The following is a 7,259-nucleotide window of genomic DNA, read 5'->3' on the forward strand; positions in this document are numbered from 1 at the left end:
GTGGGAGCAGGGGGAAAGGGCATGAATAAAATACAGCACGAGAAGAAACCTTTGGTTTCGAACTTTATTGCACAAAGCGCGGAGAAGAGTAGGTCAGACGTTGCCGCGCTTCTCCCCGCGAAGCGGGCATGGCAGACACGGAGGCGACCGGGAAAGCAGGCACCTTCACCTCCTCTGCCCTCAACTGTCGCCTTCTTCCTCCTCCACCCCCCGCGGGCACCCCGGCGGCGCTGCCCAGGAGGACGGCGGGCCGGGGGCGAGGCGGGCGGCGGGGGCCGCAGCGCCGGGCCAGGTCGGCCCGGGCGGGCGGCCTCCCCCGGGGCGGCTCCCGGTTCCCGGCTCCGCGCCCAGCCCGGCCCGGCCCGACTCGGCAGCCGCGGCTGCGGCGGCGGGAACGCGGGCGCCAGCTCGCCGCGGCCGCCCGCCCGCACACAGCCCCGATCCCCGGCTCCCACCCCGCCCGCCGCCCCCCGCCATGAGCGCCGCCGCTGGCTGCAGGCAGAGTCGCTGCCGCCCCGGCCGCCGCTGGCTCCAGTCCGCCGCCATTATTCTTTGTTCGCTGCGAGCGGCGGCGATGTTGTGGGGCTCGGGCGGAGGCTCCATCTTTACCGCGGCCCCTCCTGCGAGGGGAAGGCCCGGAGCGCGGGTGTCCGGCGCCTCCCCGTCCCCCCTCCGTCCCCCCGGCTCTCTCCGGCTCCTGCCTCCTCCTCCTGCTCCTCTTACCGGTGGTACAAGCTCCTCCGTCACTGCTTTCGTTCGCGGCCCGGATCTCGCTGGAGTTTTATTCTCTCCCCCACGTAACACACCGCGTCAAACTACACCTCCGCCGCGTCACTCACCAACACTCCGCTTCTCCCAGCCGCCCGGGCCACAGGCAGCAGCAGCCGCCGCGGACTGAGGAGCCGCAGCCAGGGAGCCAGCCAGCGCCGCCCAGTGCCGAGTGCGCAGCGGCCGCGCACGGAAACAGCCGAACTCCGCCCGGAGGAGCTCGCGCGGCCCCGCCCCTCGCGCTGGAGGCGGAACTTGCCGAATCTCTTCGGGTTCCTTCGGGCAAGGCGAAAGGGTTCCGCCGGGAGTGGGAAGGCGAAGGTGGGCTGGGATCCGCGTGGGGGACGAGTGGTCTAGACCCCACCGCAGCGTTTCGATGGCTAAAGCGCGGCGGTGGAAATTTGAAGGAGGAAGTGGGGCTGTGTGTGGCCGGGTGGGGAATTCCCGAGGGGTGTGGACGACTGGATGGAAACCCCCGCGCGGGTCTGGCCCTGCGGCGGGAAGCAGCGGGCTCTAGGGCGGCTGCGGCGGCCGGGCCAGGGCTCCTGAGCGCCGTCGGCCCGGGAACTTTCAAACGCCGCGGAGACGTGGGAGACTCGCCGCCGGGCCTGGAGACGGCTAATGTGGGCAGCAGGCGAGCTGGGGAGGAAGGGCATGTGCGGCTCTGCAGACACCCCAGGGCCTGGGGCAGGGCCGGGCTAGAACGCGAGGCTGCTGTGCTGCCCCGGCTCGGCTCGGCTCGGGGCCCCAGGGGAGGGTTTCCGCCTCTAGGGCGGCGGGGCGGCCGGGCTCCGAGAATCAGCTGAGAAACCTGGCGGCCGCTGTCGGGACTGTTCTATTTCGGGGTGAGGGTGGGGCGGGGGGGCTCTGGGACCTTGTGACGTCTCGCGGGGTTCAGCCGGCTTCATGGGCAGCCGGGGTCATCAGGGCCGACGAGCAATGACCTGTCCTGACCCAGGTTGCTCTTCGACACTTTTTCGAAATGTCTTCTCGCCTCCCCTACCTGCCTGCCTTTTTTCTTGTACCGTCCTGTGTCGTTTCTTTTCGCAGTCGGTTTCCTACAGCATTGCTTTGCGCTCACTGCACCCTTTTCTTCACCACCCACTCCCACTCGACACCGCAGGTGTGACTTCCGTTGCCTCTTGAGCTACTGAAATTGGTCTCTCAGAAGTCGCCATGATACTGACTTTTCGTTTTTTTTAATTGACCTCTGCAGCCCTCTTTCATGTTTCCCTTTCTGTCCCTTAAAGCAAACCCGTCTTTAAGAAGGGGACCAAGATGGTAAAAATCTGAGCCCCGCCCCGTAGTGGTTTCCTCTTACAAAGAAACGGTTGCCCTTCCTCCTACTCTTGATCAATATCACCTCCTCCTTTCTGGGAGACTTTGGGCTGAATAGTATCCACCTTTCCTTCTGTTATTTTCGACCTTTCCGACTCTTACCGGCTCTCCGGTCTGGTATTGAAACATGCTTAAGTCTCATTTCGTTAAGATTTCTGTCCCTAAATCCCTCTCCAACTGTGATCCCAATTGTCTCTTACCCCATGGACGTTATCCTCTGTCTCACTTCTTAACCCTCTCCAGCCAGCTTTTCTGTTCCTACCGTTCACCTGAAGCAGCTTTAATTTGTCACAGAAGAGTTTCAGTCAGCATCTAACCAGACTTTATTCTAACATTTGACGCTGTTGACCCTCACTCAAATAGGTTCTTCTCTCTGCTCTAATATCAAAGTTTTCCTCTCTGGTTGCTCTTTAAAAACCAGCTTTTCCTTATATCCAAACTGTTAAATATTGGAATCCCACTGAACTGAGCCCTCTTCTTGAATACCATCACATACACTCTCCTGGTGGTCTCATCCTCTTCCTGTAGCTTCACATATCCTCTGCCAAAGACTGCCTATCGGATAGGCTCATTAGTCTACAGAGCCAAATATCAACAGTACAACGATTGAAATTTCTTTTGAGAGCCAATTTTTTAAAACTTAAACTATATAGGTAGGTACATTCCTTATTGAGGTAGAGCCCGCGCGTGGTATTTTGTGGAAGAGCCACACTCAAGGGGCCAAAGAGCCGCATGTGGCTCACGAGCCGCAGTTTGCTGACCACTATAACTCAAACCTAGATCTTGCTGTTGAACTCTAGATTCATATTTCTAACTCCCATTGGTACAGTTTCATTTGGATGACTGTGGCATGCCAGACTCAACCTATATATTCCCATAGCCCTGGGATCAGTAAAGGGCATCCTGTTCGTTGACTTAGTTCAAGCCAGAAATCTAACATGCCTCTGACACATAAGAATCACCTACACTTGTGTACCTTAAAACTTGAATTGTGGCCAGTCTTTATTCCTATGGTCACTTTCCATACCTTACTCCAGTCTAAACCACCTTCATCTCTTGCTTGAAGTGCTGCAAATAACAACCATCCAGGTCCTACAAAATTATTCTTGGTTAATTCTAACACAGGGGTTGGGAACCTATGGCTTGCGAGCCAGATGTGGCCCTTTTGATGGCTGCATCTGGCTCACAGACAAATCTTTAATAAAATAGTAATAATGTTAGCCTGACCAGGTGGTGGCGCAGTGGATAGAGCGTTGGACTGGGATGCTGAGGACCCAAGTTTGAGACCCCGAGCTCGCCAGCTTGAGCGCGGCCTCATCTGGTTTGAGCAAAAGCTCACCAGCTTGGACCCAAGGTCGCTGGCTCGAGCAAGGGGTCACTCGATCTGCTGAAGGCCCACGGTCAAGGCACATATGAGAAAGCAATCAATGAACAACTAAGGTGTCACAATGCGCAACGAAAAACTAATGATTGATGCTTCTCATCTCTCCGTTCCTGCCTGTCTATCCCTCTCTCTGACTCTATATCTCTGTAAAAAAAAAAAAAAAAAATAATAATAATAACAACGTTAAAAATATAAAACATTCTCATGTATTACAATCCATTCATTTCCTACCGCTCATGTTCACGGTTGTGGGTGGCTGGAGCCAATCACAGCTGTCCTCCAGGACACCACCAAATTTTTACTGGATGATGCTTAACGTACACGGGTCATTGTATGACTCTCACAGAATTACATTTTAAAATATGTGGCGTTCATGGCTCTCTCAGCGAGAAAGGTTCCTGACCCCTGTTCTAACACATTTGCCATACTGTAGCCTCAGTTATTTTTAAAATACAAATCTGATCAAGTTATTACCCTGCTTGAATTCCCTCGGTGGCTTCCCTTTGCTTACTAAATACAGTCTAAGTCCTTTACCATGGAGACCAGGCCCTGCACCATCTGGGCTTGTCATTCTCAGCCTCCCTAGCCCTCTGCACTCCAGCCACGTTAGTCCTTTTTATTTTTTCTAGACTCTTTTTCTCTCTTGTTTCATCTATAGGCTTCTCACCTCGAGTTATTGACACACATCACTCCCTTACCCTAGAGTTCTTTTCTGTCACTCATTCTTCCTGCCTGTTAACATTTTCTTTTCTGATTTGTCATATTTATAATTATTTGTTTAATGTTCCTGTAAGGCTTGTGCAGGTGGGGACCATGTCTGTCTTGCGCACCACCTTCCTTTTCATCCCTGCCATCAGCCCGATGTCTAAAATGTAGTGGTACTCAAATATTTACTGAATAATGAATATCTGTAGTCCCAGGGTAAGTTTCTTAATATTTTTGGAATCAAATCCTGGCTCAGCCACTTACTAGCTGTACAATTCTGGGCAAACTGTTGTTCATTCTTGTGCCTCGATTTTCCCATATGTAAAATAAAGATGATGATACCACCTACATCATAGGGTGATTGTGATAATTAAACATGATCATTCATGGAAAGCATACGTGATACAATGTTTGGCATACTTGCCTATCTCACCCTTGTACCATTTCAAAATTGAACTTATCATTTCTTACTCTGGCCCTATACATGATACAAAAATCTTGGAATTATTTAATCATAGCCATATTTGTCACTATCAAATATGGTAATTTTAAATTTGTTTTTTAAAGAACTGATTTTAGAGGAGCAGGAAGCATCAACTTGTTGCTTCTTGTAGGTGTCTTGACTGGGCAAGCCCAGGGTTTAGAACTTGCAACCTCAGCGTTCCAGGTCGACGCTTTATTCACTGTGCCACCACAGGCCAGGCAGTAATTTTTTATTTTAAAATTTCCTCATATTCTTCCTTCATACTCAATACTGATTTTATTTATCTCTTCATGTTGCTTTGCTAACTTCCTAGGTGCTTTCTGATTGCCGGCCCACTTCCCCTGTCAGACCAGTGGGCCTCAAACAGCTATTAATTATAGATCTTCCTCTACTTCTCTCCTGGCCTCAGTTTTCACTTCACTTTGTTCACTCACTCATTCATTTATTCATTCAAGTGCAAGTTATTTTATTAACCATTTTGGATATACTTCAGATTTGAAATCTAGTCTCCCAATTTCATGTATTCTAACATTTCTATTAACCAGAGATGTAAACTACAGATTTCAAACTCTCAGCATCTGTGTTTTGTCTCTGGGACTTGGAAGCTACCCCTCTCCCCATTTTGACTCAATTTTTCAATTGAAAAATATGGTCAATATTGGGGAGATGAAAGTAGAGAGGAGCACATGGTGTAAGTGCCTCGAGAGAGGTCCAGAAAGGGGAAGTTCTCATGAGATGGTTATAAAAGGTAAGGGGAAAGTGATATTTGAGAGCTCTTTGCTAACCATGGCTTCCTTTTCCTGTTATTTTTCTCTCTTGCTTCTACTGTTGAAAATAATTTTCACCCTCACTACAAGTTCAAGTTTCATGAACCCTGCCTATTTTCATGCATCACCTCTCATGACTTAGTTTGCTTTCCTATCTAACCCCAAGGTTATGGTGACCTTTTTCATTAATTATAAAACTATCTATTGAGCACCTGCTTTGTGCCATGTACTTTAGAAACTGGATAGCCTGACCAGGCGGTAGCGCAGTGGATAGAGCATCAGACTGGGATGCAGAGGACCCAGGTTCGAGACCCCGGGGTCGCTAGCTTGAGCGCGGGCTCATCTGGCTTGAGCAGAGCTCACCAGCTTGGACCCAAGGTCGCTGGCTCAAGCAAGGAGTTACTCGGTCTGCTGAAGGCCCGCGGTCAAGGCACATATGAGAAAGCAATCGATGAACAACTAAGGTCTTGCAATGAAAAACTGATGATTGATGCTTTTCATCTCTCTCCATTCCTGTCTGTCTGTCCTTGTCTATCCCTCTCTCTGATTCTCTCTCTGTCCCTGTAAAAAAAAAGAAACTGGACATAAGTGCTATCAATATTATCAATGCTCATGAAATAACATTGTGATTTGAATTGTACTTTCCAAATAGTTTTCAAATGGAAAAGAAAGGAACAGTGATCTGTTACAAGTATTCCTGGTCTGTCTACCCGTTGCGCTTCCCATGTGAATATTATTTGCTTCTGAAAATTAATCTTAGATAGTAACTTTAACAACAACAAAAAACCCTCTTGACATTCACTTCTCCTAGCTACTGTCCTATTTATTTTTTGCTCTCTTTAAGCATATATCCTCCAAAGAGTACTCTATTAGCTGCCCCAACTCCTTTGCACTCATGTTCTGACTAGCTCTTACCCCTAGCATTGTGTTCTCCATGTTACTTAATGCAATGGCCTGATATCAGTTTTTATCTCACTTGACCTATCAGCAACATCTGACACAGTAGATCCCTCCCTCCTCCCTGTAACACTTCCTTCGTTTGTTACACTTGTTTTTTCTGTGTTACAGGACACTTCACTCTCCTAGTCTTTGTCTTACGCTACTGTCTCTGTTCTCAATGTCCTTTGCTCACTAACCTCTTTTTTTTTTTTTTTGTATTTTTCTGAAGTTGGAAACGGGGAGGCAGTCAGACAGACTCCCGCATGCGCCCGACCGGGATCCACCCGGCATGCCCATCAGGGGCGATACTCTGCCCATCTGGGGCGTGGCTCCGTTGCAACCAGAGCCATTCTAGCGCCTGAGGCAGAGGCCATGGAGCCATCCTCAATGCCCGGGCAAACTTTGCTCCAATGGAGCCTTGGCTGCAGGAAGGGAAGAGAGAGACAGAGAGAGAAGGAGAGGGGGAGGGGTGGAGAAGCAGACAGGCGCTTCTCCTGTGTGCCCTGGCCGGGAATCGAACCCGGGACTCCTGCACGCCGGGCCGACGCTCTACCACTGAGCAGGGCCTCACTAACCTCTTAATACTAGAATGTCCCAGGACTTTTGAACCTTTTCTATTTCTATACTCTCTCACTGATCTCATTCAGTCACACAGCATTAGATGTGATATATATGCTCACAGCTCCCTAGTCTCAGATCCACAAGTGTATTTCCAAGCACCTCAGCATCTCTACTTGGATGTTTAATGGGCCTCTACATTTTTTTTTTTTATTTATTTATTTATTTATTTATTTTACAGAGACAGAGAGTGAGTCAGAGAGAGGGATAGACAGACAGGAACAGAGAGAGATGAGAAGCATCAATCATTAGTTTT

General features: G+C 49.8%; 1 protein-coding gene across 3 annotated transcripts in view; it reads right to left on the reverse strand.

The window, feature by feature from the left end:
- CREB1 (cAMP responsive element binding protein 1) overlaps nt 1-926 on the reverse strand; it is a 72,681-nt gene extending 71,755 nt beyond the window's left edge. For all 3 annotated transcript variants that reach the window (XR_010725686.1, XM_066233402.1, XM_066233401.1), the window contains exon 1: nt 724-926. The gene's annotated coding sequence lies outside the window, so the exon portion shown is untranslated. The remainder of the gene's footprint in view (nt 1-723) is intronic.
- Nucleotides 927-7,259: the final 6,333 nt, after the last annotated feature.

The sequence above is a fragment of the Saccopteryx bilineata genome, chromosome 5 (genome assembly GCF_036850765.1).
Source record: "Saccopteryx bilineata isolate mSacBil1 chromosome 5, mSacBil1_pri_phased_curated, whole genome shotgun sequence".
Classification (NCBI taxonomy): domain Eukaryota; kingdom Metazoa; phylum Chordata; class Mammalia; order Chiroptera; family Emballonuridae; genus Saccopteryx; species Saccopteryx bilineata.